The sequence below is a fragment of the Astyanax mexicanus genome, chromosome 11, assembly GCF_023375975.1.
Source record: "Astyanax mexicanus isolate ESR-SI-001 chromosome 11, AstMex3_surface, whole genome shotgun sequence".
Classification (NCBI taxonomy): domain Eukaryota; kingdom Metazoa; phylum Chordata; class Actinopteri; order Characiformes; family Acestrorhamphidae; genus Astyanax; species Astyanax mexicanus.
This window is the reverse complement of record NC_064418.1, coordinates 50,458,389-50,473,477: the sequence shown is the minus strand read 5'-3', so window position 1 is coordinate 50,473,477 and position 15,089 is coordinate 50,458,389. Positions and strand designations below refer to the sequence as shown.

Genomic DNA, 15,089 nt, shown 5'->3' with positions numbered 1-15,089 from the left:
AGAGTTAATTACTTGAATTTCTTGTCTCTTAATAAAGTGTTTGAGAGCATCAGTTAAAGTAAAGTAGTGAAGAGGTAGAGTTACAGGTATACAGTGAATAGTGAATATTTGAGTAATGTTCGAATCCAGATTATGAGAAACAAGAACTACTCAAGTAAGAAAATAATTTAAAAATACAATCATCGCAAAGACCATCAAAAACAGCATAAATGATGGAACTGGCACTCATCAGGACGAGTTCATCAGAGTTACCAGCCTCAGAAACCAGAATTTAACAGCTCCCCAGATAAGAGCACCTAAATGCTGCTTTACAAAGTATTTTGGGTTTTTTTTTTTAACACTTTTAAGTTACTACATGATTCATTATGTGTTCCTTCATAATCTGAAAGATTCCTTCACTATTCATTTACTATGTAGTAAAAAAAATAAGAAGGTATGGGTTTCCTAAATTGTTAGATTTATAACAGATTATTAGAACGTCAAAAAACGTTTATAAAAAATAAAATGTTTCTGTGCTAAACAGCAAATTTATACTTACAGCAGCTCATCCCTAATATTCATAAGCAAATCACAACTGCAGAAAAAAATGAAAAATTAGTGACAGAAGCAATAAATAATGGAATATGCAGCACAAACACAGCGCTGAGAGCAGCCCGAGCCCCCGAGTGAAGCGCCGCTGCTTTCGTTTGAATGAGAGTAAATGTTAAGTGAATTTCTCACACTGTGGCTCCTGCAGGGCTTCATTATGCGCAGATAAAGCTTCCTCCAGGACATGAGCCTCACTGTCAACACAATCCAACACCACTGAGCTGGAGCTTCAGCCGGAGCTAAGCTCCTCCGCGAGGTTCAGGGGTTTAATACCAACAACATGTCAGCATTTCTGCTGAAAATATACAGCAGATAATCTGCTGTGCAGCGGAACAAGCCCAGGGCTCCTGAGTGAGTGGAGTGACTGTCTAAGCGCTGGTGATAAATGCTGCATCATAGAAGTGTAGGCAGAGCTTAAAGCATCAATTTTTACAAAAAGATCTGTATTACTGATCCAGTACTGAACACAATACACTGAGTTTTCACTGTGTGATGATGGTTCATTATACCAGATTCCTCAGAGTCCAGAAGAAAAGTGGGCGGAGCTTCTTCTGGACATGGTGAACATAAGGCTTGTGTTGTGTACAGTAGTAAAGTTGTAGTAAAGTGGTATTAGTGAATATAGTAACTCTGTATTGTAAGTAGAGACGTGGGCGGAGCTTCTTCTGGTCATGGTGAACATAAGGCTTGTGTTGTGTACAGTAGTAAAGTTGTAGTAAAGTGGTATTAGTGAATATAGTGACTCTGTATTGTAGTAGAGAAGTGGGCGGAGCTTCTTCTGGACATGGTGAACATAAGGCTTGTGTTGTGTACAGTAGTAAAGTTGTAGTAAAGTGGTATTAGTGTATATAGTAACTCTGTATTGTAGTAGAGAAGTGGGCGGAGCTTCTTCTGGTCATGGTGAACATAAGGCTTGTGTTGTGTACAGTAGTAAAGTTGTAGTAAAGTGGTATTAGTGAATATAGTAACTCTGTATTGTAGTAGAGAAGTGGGCGGAGCTTCTTCTGGTCATGGTGAACATAAGGCTTGTGTTGTGTACAGTAGTAAAGTTGTAGTAAAGTGGTATTAGTGAATATAGTAACTATGTATTGTAGTAGAGAAGTGGGCGGAGCTTCTGGTCATGGTGAACATAAGGCTTGTGTTGTGTACAGTAGTAAAGTTGTAGTAAAGTGGTATTAGTGAATATAGTAACTCTGTACTGTAGTAGAGAAGTGGGCGGAGCTTCTTCTGGTCATGGTGAACATAAGGCTTGTGTTGTTTACAGTAGTAAAGTTGTAAGTGGTATTAGTAAATATACTGTAGTAACTCTGTCATGTATGTATTGATTAATTCATTAATTGATTAACTGATTAACGGATTAATTGATTGATTAATTGACATTTCCTCCGTCCCAACTTTGTATGGAATGTGTTACAGGTCTGAAATACAGGAATGAATGTTTATTAATAAAATAAATGAAGTTGAGCAGATAAAACTTTAAATATTTTGGATTTGTACCATAAGAAACACTGTTTTTTTATATATTTATATTTTCTGTAATGTCAAAACTTTAGAACAACCCCTATATTTCATCTTTTTCGATCCAGTTAATAACCTGAAACTGTTTTAAAATAATGTGAATTTCCTTAGTCTTTATCTGTATTAAAGCTGTAGTGCTGGAACAGATAGCAGCATTTACACACTGACACACAGCACATTCATACATTCATCATCACAATAACTAGAAAAAGACACAGATAAAATACAGAGAACTCTGTTAAAACTGTTAAAAGTAGAACTTCTTTGTTTTCTGTAGAGAAATTACAGATGAAGTCAGAGAGCGGTGAGTACTGTTTCCTACACCTTCAAACTCAGACTCTTAGAAACTGGAGAAAAAAAAACTGCTACAGGAAGGCGTCTGGCTGACCCACATGGAACAGCCAGGGGCCAAGGGTCCCCTATTTTCGGCTATCTTACATTTAGCTTAAAATACCCTACATCAACTGGAAAATATATACACTTAAGCTTTGTCTATGGGATCCAGCGCCCCCCAGTGGTGTATAATGATATTGCATTTGGTTTGTATTTGGCTTGTAAGCGCTGCATTGTTTGCGAAGTTACTGTATGTGACAGAGTAATACAGTACATGGAGAGCTTCGGTTACAGTGCATTAATGGCTGATAATGTCGCCCATAAAATGCCTCTCAGCCAATCACATTGCAGGGTCGGAACTAACTGTGGTATAATAAACAAAATAGGGGTGTTCTGAAACTTCTTCTGGATCTAAGGTCTTCAGATCTTCAGAAGGGGGTTAAAGGGTTAAGCATTTCTACCAGGAGTTTCTGATTGAGTCTGTGGGGAGCGTCAGGCTGGGGTTGGTGGTTGTTTGCTCAGTCATGGTGAATTTGAGACCCCTCGTCTCTGAAGTGCCCCCCCCACGTCCCTGCTGGAGCTCTGAGGGGCTTTAAAGGACAGAGCCGGCCGTCCGCTGAGAGTCGGGGGGGGGCAGCTCACGTTTCCTCCAGCCCAGAGAGGCCTTTACCCACTCGAACCCAAACAGAGAGAGTCTGTGGAGCTCGATCTCATGGAGAGAGTCTTAATTAGCACTGAAAAGACTCTGTTCTGTTCGTCCGTCGCTTCCTGTTAGCTGCAGGATTACTAATGTAATATAAACTAATAAACTAATGGAACTGATAGAAGGAAGATGATGGATCAGCTTCAGAAGATAACCTGAGTAAATAATAATAAAAAAAAACAGTTTTTATAGTTTACAGTCACATTGCATTAAACAAAAAATCATTTTAAAACGTTAAAATATTTGTGTGTCTCTAGTATAAATGAATGCCATTTCAAATTGATAAAAAAAAACAAAATAAAAAAAGTGCTTCGGTGATTCAGTATTACGCTGCTTTAGTTCGGTGAAGGAGTGAAGTGGGCAGAGAGAAACGATAGGATTTCAGCTCTTGCTTATGAATATTCATACATGCAAATATCGCCTCTAATTGGCTAACAGCACTGTGACACCAGCAAGACGGACAACAGTTTAAAAACAAGAAACATTTAAAAATAAAGATATTATGAGATTTTTATACTAATAACAGTCTATGCAATGTCATGTCGCCACTGACCTAGTCATTAGAGTCTCTGTAAAACACAAAATCCACCGGAGATCCTATTTAAACCTATAGTTACTCACACACAGAGGTGGGAAGTCCTGGTCCATAAAGTAAATTGGATTTTTACTTTTAACTAGTGTGAACAGAACTGTTCTAAACATCTACCTATCTCAATTGTAATTGGCTGGTGGTGTTTTTCCTCCATAGACTAATTCTAACCATTTGTTTCTTAGCTCTGAGTTACTGGGTAAAGTATATAAACACTGATGTGTTATTCGCACAAATAACACAGGAATGAACTGCATGCTGTTCGTAGAGCTGTTAGCTCCTATCTGACAGGATAACTATTTAAATAACCTTGATTTTAAGTCAAAGTGTTGAATGATCAGGTGTATTTTTACTTTGTTCTATAACTACTACTAATAAAAGATTTTCTATTTATATAAGATCACCCACTTTGAGGACACCATCAGTGTTGCAACCCTAACAGACTTTATTTAAAGCTTCTGAAAAAAGCATGAGGATGAGTCTCAAAACAGCAGCTCTTCCTTTTATAATTAATTTAGATGAGATTAATGTGAAATCCTGCAAAACGAGTAAAACAGAGACGTCTGAATCTCTGGCCAAAACACCTTTACTGGTGAAAGGCGTGAAATTAGCGAAGCCGCGGCGGCGAGGAGGCAGCGGCAATCGATTTCTGCGGCTAACGCTGTAATATAAACACCAGATATCGACATGCTGCCCACAAACACAGATCTGGAATTTTATGGAAAGCGGGAGATCAGTTCGATTTCACACCAAATTCTGCAGATATGCTAGAGATTCACGGCTTTGTAGGGCAGCGTGTGTGTGTGTGTGTGTGTGTGTTCTGAGTAAGTAAGTGTGTGAAATAATATAAAATATAATATATAAAATGTTAAATATTCATTAAATATTTAACCATGTACACTAATTGAAAAAAGAAAATCAAACGCAAACGTTTATTGGGGAAAACTGATAAAATTTTGATGTTTGGAAATGGACTTTTGCCCACAGATGTTGCAGTTGAGTCTGTAGATCCTGCACACTAATAAATTGCCAATCAAGGGAAATTAATGTTTTATGTGGGCGAGCATTATCCTGCTGAGTAATGAGTAAATTAGTTGGAACTGTATCATCCTAATAATGTAATAGGCGTGGTAAAGTCCTGTAAAGATGACTGCAAGAGCACAGCGCAGAATGATCAATGATGTGAGGAAGAATCCTCATTGAGAGTTTCAGTTGAAGACTGAATACAGAAATCTTTGGCACATTTTTTTCTTTGCTAACATTTTTGTTGACGAATCTACAATAAGGAAAACATTGAATGACAAGAATGAAAGAATGGAGTTCATAGGAGGACAAAAAAAACCATTGCTGCACATCTGAAGTTTGCAAAAGAAAGGTTCACACGCTTTTTCCACCATGTACTGTTAATGTTAACATGTTGTGTTCAATAAAAGCATGCAAACACGCATATATATATATATATATATATATAAGCAGACTGTGTGTTTATCTATTGTTGTCTAACGTTTGTCTATATGTTTTCTTGCAACTGTATATTCTTTTGGAGGATAAGTTCTAACTAATCTATTTTATTTTTTGGGTACCACTTTAAAATAAGACTACTATTATAAAGGGTTTATAACGGAGTTTATTAATGGTTAATAATGAAGATGTAAATACCTTTAAAAAAACCTTAATAAGCACTTAATAAAGAAGTAAATAGAATAAACAACAGCAAAAATAACCTTTTAAACATATCTGTACCACTTTAAAATAGACTACCTTTATAAAGAGCTTATTAATAGTTTACAACAAGTTTATTATTTACTGGTTAATAACTAGGTTGTTATGCCTTATGCCTTAAAAAAATCATTAATAATCAGTCATAACACATACATAGAAAGGGCAACAAAAAAGTGAACCCACAGCCATCTATATTGTTGCCCTTTCTATGTATGTGTTATAACTGATTATTAATGATTTTTAAGGCATTTACAACCTAATTAGTAACTATTAATAAACAAATTGTAGACCATTTATAAACCCTTTATAAAGATAGTCTTATTTTAAAGTGGTACCATTTTTTGTTTAATTTCTAGCCCTCTTAAATATGTGACCGATTTTACATTTAAAACTTTAAACGTTTCTTTTAGTGAAGGAAAATCCAACAGTAGCAGATTAGTAGTCCCGAGTATTGAACCCACAACCCTTAGATCAGTTACCCGGCGATTTAACCCCCGAGCCGCCACTTCCTCCCCGCCGTGTTGAGTGAGGTGATGCTGAGAACACACTGATAGGAGATGACTGCATGCTTCTGGAATCTCCTGGGAGCAGAGTGACGTCGGGAGGTTAATGGGTTCTAGATCCAGACATATTAGCTTTAGTCCTGAACAGCCAGAGCAGCAGATCCCCAACATGCAGAGCTTCTGAAATCCAGAGCATTCCAGCTGGAGACGGCGAGCGTTACAGAAATGAGCGATGGGTCTGCGTACGTCAGATCTGTTTATTTCAAAAGCGAAAAGCATCTCTGACCCGGCTCTGCTCTGTGTCTGAATTACTGATGGATCTGTCCTGCAGAACCAGAGCAATAACACCAATACACAGGGGGACATGAGGACACAGAGAGAGAGAGAGAGAGAGAGACTAAAACAGAGTGTCATGATGTTCATTGCTGTCTTACACTCCATCAACAGTCTATTTTTACGATTTCTTCCTGCATCGTTTAAATAGAAGATCTAAATATTCTCATTTAGAGCATTTTTTTGCAGAAAAAAAAAATACGCAGAGCTTTCAGACATCAAATAATGCAAAGAACAAAAAACAAGTTCATATTCATAAAGTTTTAAGAGTTCAGAAATAATCAATATTTGGTGGAATAATCCTGGTTTTTAATCACCAAGCATAATGTTGTCCTCCACCAGTCTTACACACTGCTTTTGGATAACTTTATGCTGCTTTACTCCTGGTGCAGAAATTCAAGCAGTTCAGTTTGGTGGTTTGATGGTTTGTGATCATCCATCTTCCTCTTGATTATATTCCAGAGGTTTTTAATTTGATCAAATAAAAAAAAACATAATTTGTAGGTGCTCTCTTATTTTTTCCAGAGCTGTATATAAATACAGCAGCAGAGCTTCTGAATATATCTACACTGATGGGCGTGGTGTTCTGGAAATGAGGTGTGTTCAGGTACATTTCTGGAGTTTTGCTTGTTTATCTTGGTAACAGAAAACACAGGAGCTCCACTGACTGAATACAACCTAGACAGACACCAACAGTCAGACCTTCATCGCTATGTGCATACTGCAACAAAAGCATAAGATAAAGATTTTTTATACCCTTGATTTCAGAAGAAACTGATGCTTTTTAAAATCTTTTAAAAATCTAATGACAAATTGTCATCCCCCACATTGGGGATAAAATTCACAGTTCTGGAGTTTGGCGCCTGGAATGGATTGGTGTGTGTGTGTGTGTGTGTGTCTGTGTGTGTGTTAATAGAGAACAGAAATAGCAGTGCTTTTTTCTTGCCAAAGCCCAAGAGTCTAATCACAGCCCACAGTCTCGAAACATGCCCAGATAACACTCCTTAATTCAACACAATATCACCTAAATTTTAGACCTTTTTGACCGTTTTCCCCTTTTCTGTGGAAGTGGTTTAAGTCTTACCTGAAGTTAGGGTCCTATCAGGTATCATAAGGGGGTTCTACAGCTGCTTGATGCAAACTCCCCTGGTATCCCCCAAGGCTTAGTGCTGGGTCCACTCCTCTTCTCACTGTACACCCACTCACTGGAAGATACAAGAAGAACAACATTGCATTAATCATGTACAGTATATATTAATTTATGATACACATAGCCATTAAAAACTGCTCAAATTTTTGTGTTTTTACATTGTTTTAAAATATTGCATTGTAGATTAATACTAAACTATAATTTACACATTTGGAATTATCTTGCAAACAAAAAAAGTGTTAAACAAACTAGAACATGTTTTAAATGTTTTATTTCTACTTCAGTATGCAATTCAGTATACAATGTAGGTGTCAGGACCAGGTAGAGAAAAGACAAAGCATGGATAAAATGATGGATTAAAGGCTTTATTGATAAGGGGCAATCTGAAATTGAGGTCAAAACCATAAAAAATTATAAGAATGTAAGGTAGCATACATACCAAAGAGGGTAAAACAGTCAAAAACTGTTCTTTTCTCGTCCAGTTTTGCATTTCTTTGGTCTGTTCCTTTGGTTATTTACCCTTATTTGCCCATTTCACAGCTGTACAGATGTTCTTTTGTAATGCGAACATCATCTGCAACTTTCTTTAAACAATATTTAACATAAACTTACCTCAAATTATTTTGATTACAATAATTTTTATATGTGTACTTATTATTTTTGTGTACTGATTTTTATTTTATTATATTTCATTTTTATTTATCTCTTAGCTTCTATTGCTCTTTAGTGCTCTTTATTCTTTTAGTACTTTTAACACTATTCTTATCTCATTTATTGTTCATTTATTGTAGCTTCTTTTGTAGAGTAATGTTTGTCAATAGTCTGTTGCTCACTTGTTCGTTTGTAGCTCCGCCCCCTTGTTACCCGTCCCACGTGTTTCTTGTTTCCTATCCCCTTCTGTGTGTATACAGTAAATAGTCCTCCATGTTCATGTGTTTCTTATTCGTGGTTGTACGTTGTTACCTCAGTCGGGTTTCATGTTTTAGTGTTTTCTATGTTATCTGTGTCTTTTTTGTTTATTTGTTTGTTTATTTCTGTATTTTCAATAAATACATGGCAAAACAGTATCAGAACAAGGCAAAGTCATATACGCAGAATTAAACAGAAACACTGGTAAGAGAACTGCTTTGTTGTGATGGACAGAACTATATCTAATACTCGGCGAGCAAAGCCGAGTCCCCAAGACAAGGTTATTCTCTTGAGCTTGAAGTGAATTCAATTCAATTCAATTCAATTTTATTTATATAGCGCTTTTTACAACAAAGGTTGTCACAAAGCCGCTTTACAGGAAAAACAGGTCCACGCCTCTTATGAGCAGCACCACAGAGATGCCAATTTTATGGTGACACAGTGGCAAGGAAAAACTCCCTTTAAGAGGAAGAAACCTTGGAAGGAACCAAGACTCAGTCCGAGGAACCCATCCTACTCGGGTTGACCCGCTCAGTACAAACAAACAACAAGCAAATAACAGAACAAAACAGTACAGAGAATTAATGTGAACTATGGCTAATATAACAGGTACTAATTTATGAATATAAGAATGTGATGGGCTCAAACTATAGAGCTATGGCTAATACAGAAACAGATACTGAGTGTGTTAATGGTAATCAGTGCAGGGCTGCAGAGCCGGAGAACAACACAGCGGCAGTGGAGAGCCAGGCTGGGAACATCAGGAACAGCATCTCCATACATGTAAAAGAGAAGAGGAAGAGAGAAAGGAAGAGAGAAAAAAGCAGAAGTTAGAAGGGTTGTGAAATAATTCTGATGAGTAGAAGGACAGGGCTGATTCCTGAAAGCTGGAACCACAGACGGACACATCCAGGAAGACCGGCCGGCCAGGCGTCTCAGCACATGTGAGAAAGATAGAGAGAGAGAACAGAGAGGGGAGGGAAGAGAAAGGGGTTAGAATGGTTTTATAAAACTCTGCTGGAGTGGGATGGGCACTGGTAGCAGCAGCTCAGGACATGGGGAGAGAAAGAGAAAGCAGATGATTAGGACAGGGTTTATATTTGCTGGATAAGCTGTAAGAGGAAGAAAATTGTAATGAGACATTACTCAAAAGCTTGAGCAAATAGAAATGTTTTGAGTCTAGATTTAAAGATTGAGAGTGTGTCTGAGTCCCGTATATTAATAGGGAGGCTATTCCAAAGTTGGGGAGCTTTATAAAAGAACGCTCTTCCTCCTGCATAGTTTTTTCTAATACGCGGGACTAATAACAGGCCAGCGTCTTGGGAGCGGAGTGAACGCGGCGGATTGTAAGGAGTAAGGAGTTCCTGTAGATAATGCGGGGCCAGACCATTAAGGGATTTATACGTCAGGAGAAGTATTTTATAATCTATACGAAATCTAACAGGTAGCCAGTGTAGGGATGAAAGAATAGGTGTAATGTGATCGAACTTTCTAGCTCTGGTAAGCACTCTTGCGGCTGCATTCTGAACTAGCTGGAGTTTATGGAGTAATTTATGTGGACTTCCAGCCAACAACGCGTTGCAGTAGTCCAGCCTGGAGGTTATGAATGCATGTACCAGCTTCTCAGCATCTTCCAGAGAGAGTATACTGCGGATTTTAGCTATATTTCTTAAGTGGAAGAATGCAATTTTGACTATGCTACATATGTGAGCATCAAACGAAAGAATTGGGTCAAAGATGACCGCAAGGTTTCTCACAGTTTTACCAGGTATAATTAAGTGACCGTCTATGTCTACAAGTCGGTTCTAATGTTAGAAGTGGTTCTAATGTTGTGGCTGATGGTGTAATGTTGTGGCTGATGGTGTACAGTATCAGTCGTGTGATTGGTCAGTAGTGTATGGAAGCTCTCAGGGTGTTTATATTAGAGTTCATTTCTTTTGTTAGACTGAGGAAATTCCTCAACATTATTTGGCCTGATCTGAGCTCTGGTGTTGATGTAGCTAATGGGGCATGTCGACTGTTGTCATGGCCATTTCTCTCTCTCTCTCTCTCTCTCTCTCTCTCTCTCTCTCTCTCTCTGTCTCTCTCTCTCTCTCTTTCAGTAGGCAGACTGAGTGGGCAGTGGGAAAATGCCCCGGCCTTTACCTCTCTCAGTCCGGCCTTATTAGGATTTCTGAAAGTGCAGAACGAGGAGAGAAGAGGAAGAGGAGGAAGTGGATGAACTGAGTTTCCTGATGGATTTAGAGACACATCTGGACTGAAGCCCGATCCCTGTGTTTCTATGTTTTTTGTGTGTGTTTGAGCTTTAAAGATTTTAATGTTAAACAGTAAAGATGTGTTTTATTTTATGTACTGCCTACACAGGGCCTATAAAAATCATTTTTTTTCATATTTTCTCTTTTTATTGTTTTATTGAATTGAAATTGATTTATATAATTACTGATTTATATAATTACTTTGTACAATGTACGATAATTCGTGATAATATTCTTACTGTAAAACTGCGTTCACACAGCAGGTAATATATTGATGTCCTTTTTTCCATTAATAGCTAAAATGTGTTACTTTGAAGTAATGAATCAAATCAGTCCTACTGAAAATTTTTAGAAACTTTTTCCTGACCTTTAAAAAACACTTTACATTGTGGTGGATTTAATTTCAGCCTCTGCAGCGCCCCCACAGGTTTAACTGTGATGTACTTTGGTACGCAGAAACATCATCATAATATGCAGATTAATCAATCAATTATACTGTACTCCTGCTGAGGTCCAACCATCTGCGTCTTACCTGCCAATATCAAAGGCATACTGCTGCTGCTCTGCCCAATCAGCTCTCACTTCTGCCCCACCCCTAAACCCATACATCACCCGCTCAGTGCTCCTTCCAAACTACTCCTCCCATTTTTTTAGCCTTTTTCAAATTTGATCTAAGGGTGAAGTCAACCTAAATCAGGGGGTTTAGTTACACTTTAAAGCAGATCAGACTGGGTTCATTCCACTACCTGTGGACCACAGACATTCTTATACAAATTAAATCATATACCGAACTTAAACTGATTAAAATCCTTTAACAGACATTGTTCCATATACGGGTTACAGGTGTAGGTGATACAAAACCCTTTATCTCTGCAGTAAAATAAGTAATCTATATTTTACAATTTTGATAGCTTTAGAGAGAGTCTATTCCAGAACAGCTGGAGACGCTGCATTTTCACTCTGTACTCTTAATAATTTTAGATCATTTTAAAAGGAATCAACCACACATTTTGCATGATTGAAAATAGACATAAAAATCAGACAATTGTTAAAAAAAAAAAGAAAAGCTTGGAGGACATAAAATTATTTATTTCAGGAATTTAGTAAAAGCCATTTTAATGATTTTTATTCATTGTATTTTGACAGTTGCAGATTTTCTTCAATAATTTTTTGTTAAGATTTTCAGTGATGTTTCTTATCAAAAATGAAAGCGGTGTAATGCTTAAAGACAAATCCTTAAGATATAGCTGTGTAATATCAGGCGGAAATTTGACAAAAATGGGGGCATATTAAGGGGTTACATTTCAATATAAATATAATTATTTGTGCTGTTTTCAACTTTTGAGCAGTTGAGTTGGGTGTGGGCTCAGATACACAGGTTAAGGTTGACAGAAGATGTGAGAGGTGATTGGAGGTGAGTTGGGCACGGCGGGCGCTCGCGATGCCACTGATGTTCCGCGCGCTGGCGTCCGCGGCAGCGGCGGCGGCATCTGCGCTGGCGCTCGGTGCGGGGTGGGAGAGTGTGTGAGGGATGCTGATGTGCGGCTGATGTGCGAGTGTGTGTGTGTGTGTGTGTGTGTGTGTGTGTGTGTGTGTGTGTGTGTGTGTGTGTTGGAGCAGAAGTGTGTGTGTGTGTGTGTGGTGGTGGGATTGTGATTAGCAGGCTCCTGCAGCTGGTTCTGATGGGTACGGGGGGAACCGACACAATGCCCAGGGAGCGGCACCTGGTGGCGCGGGACTCAGACGGGCACGTCGCTTCCCCTTTCACACTCCGCCGCTCTCCTCCAGAGCCAACAGCTGCAGCGCGCGCACACACACACACACACACACACACACGCACGCACGCACGCACACACACACACACACACACACACACACACACACACACACACACACACACACACACACACACACATTCATTCATACACACACTCGCCCATCAGCATCCTCCCAGACACCACTGCTGCCTCCTCCAGCACTCCAGGCTACGGGCATGCATGACTACACACACACACACACACTACAAACACACACACACACACTACAAACACACACACACTTGTACAGATACAAATGCCACATCCTCTCTTCACAGCAGGCGATGTAAGAAATGCCATAAAACAACAGTTCTGAAGCTGTGTGGGATGCCTGCATACACACACACACACACACACACACACACACACACACACAAACATCACAAGCAAAGTACATCACAATAAAGCCTAAAGTCTCAGGACAGCTGCTCATTTTCCATTGTTTCTTCTGAAATTAAGGATATTAACTCTTAACCCTTAAGAGCCCAGACCCATTTCTGAACACTGATAATACATTCACTGAGAAGCTCATTCATGTGTTGTTTTATGGTGGGCACACAGCTATAAATATTATATTTTAAGATAAATGACACCAAACACAACAATTTCCTAACTATTATTAACATTTTGTTCTAGAAATCAGGTCAGAACTAGTTACAGAGAACTAAAAAACTATTATTTTTTAAAGCGTTTGAATGGGTAAATGATTTAAACAGAGCTGTAGAAGTGAATAACACACATTTATATCACATTAAAGGAGCTACTAAAAGAAAAACACTCTTACATTCTGTAAATAAGCTCACTTTACACAGATTTTAAAGGGTAGTAAGGGTGGCAATAGTGTTAAATGTTAAACGGCTCCAAATAGTCCTATTCTATTGGCAATACTTTTCAACAGTGACTAAACAAGCTTCTCTCAATCTCTATTCTTCTTTTCTCAGATTTCAGGCCAACTAACCAGAGATGCATTTGAGTTCAAATCTGATCAATATACAAATCAGACACTTAATGTGGTCACCTGTATAAAATCACCTATGGAAACTCAATTGTCCTCATGAGATAAAGTTAAAACACTGTTTACTGTATCCGTGTACCACACTCTGAATCTCTGACTTTATGTAAGAAGGCATTTCCCACTCCTCAATGCAGAATTCTTTCACCTGCTGTGTTAATAAGATCCTAAAAGCTTTGACTTGGCCATTCCTGAACTTTCTATGTCTTCTTTTTGAGCTATTCCTCAGTGGATTTTCTGGAATGTTTTGGGGTCATTGTTATGTTACATGGTCAACCTCTGATTCTTCTTCAGTTTTTAGACAGATGGCCTTACATTTTTCTCAAGCCCTCTATAATAATATAAATAATTCATAGCAAACTGTATGATGGAGAGCTTACCAGGCATTCCAAATTTCCAGATTTCCAACTCCATACTTTAAAGTAAGCAAGTATTGTTCCTTAGAAGGGAATCTTCTATGATTATAACGTCAGAAAACCCATTTATTGCACCATATAGAACCCAACTATCTGATTGAGTATCAGTCAGTCAATCTGATTATGACTAATGTCTGCAGAAAATAACTCCAAAACAAATGCAGTCCAATCCAACAGCAACATCATCTGCATCCCGCCGTGCTGTGAGCAGTGGATGGAGGTTCGGGGTGATGCTGGATCTACAGCAGGGTTAATAATAAGGCATTTTCACTGGGTGGGAACAGAACCCAACCAGTACAAAGCCTGGGAACCCTCTCAGACAGGAAGCGAGAATCGGGACTACAATTAAAGCCTTGCGTTTGGGACGAGGTCGTCTGTACAGAACACAATGTGAGAGTGATGGAGGGAGGGATGCTGAGAGTGGAGATAAAGAGAAGGTCAGATATAATAATATAGGCAGCCTGTGATCAGATATGGAGCAGATTATCATGTGGTTGGAAGGATAAACTGGTTTCTCTTTCTTTAATCTATTATTCTCTTTCCTCTTTCTCACACCCTATACACTCTTTGTGTACTGAGTGTGGTATGATTAGAAAGTAAGGGCTCTATTTTAGCATGGAGCTTGATTTAGGGGTGTGTCAGTGTGTCTTTGCTATCGTAACAATGGGAAAAGTACACCTTGCGCTGCTCGAAACGAAGTGCAAAAGATTTGTCCTGAATCTCATAATTAATTTGTGAAATAAACCAATCAGCGTGTCTCTTAAAGAGCTCATAATCTCTTTAAGAGTAGACCAGGTGAGCTCTGTCTTTGGTGGATTGCTATTGTAACGGTGCAGCTACCTGGACGTGTCCAACAAACTCTTCTCAGCAGAGGAAACTGAGCTGCTGGTTGACGCTGTGAAGGAGCTCCAGCAGCTCATTTACGGGAACAGCAATGTTATTTTATTTACTATTCTGTTTATTGTTGATGTAAAAGTTGGGTTTGTGCTGCTGTGTGTTCATGTGTGTGTAATAAGTGGGGGTGTACGCTCGGCTCGGCACGGCGCCTGTGTTACCGAGATAGCGATGAGCGTCTGACTGTTGGCGTCTGTCTAGGTTGTATTCAGTCAGTGGAGCTCCTGTGTTTTCTGTTACCAAGATAAACAAGCAAAACTCCAGAAACTCCAGAAACAGGGTTTAAACTGGAGACTAATATATCATCAATATATGTAATGTTTTACATGCACACTTTACAGTACTGT

The 15,089-nt window shown here is 38.7% G+C and overlaps 1 long non-coding RNA gene across 1 annotated transcript in view; it reads left to right on the top strand.

The window, feature by feature from the left end:
* The window catches only part of LOC125804940 (uncharacterized), a 149,751-nt gene that overhangs the window by 18,038 nt on the left and 116,624 nt on the right, over positions 1–15,089 (top strand). The gene's annotated exons all lie outside the window — the stretch shown is intronic.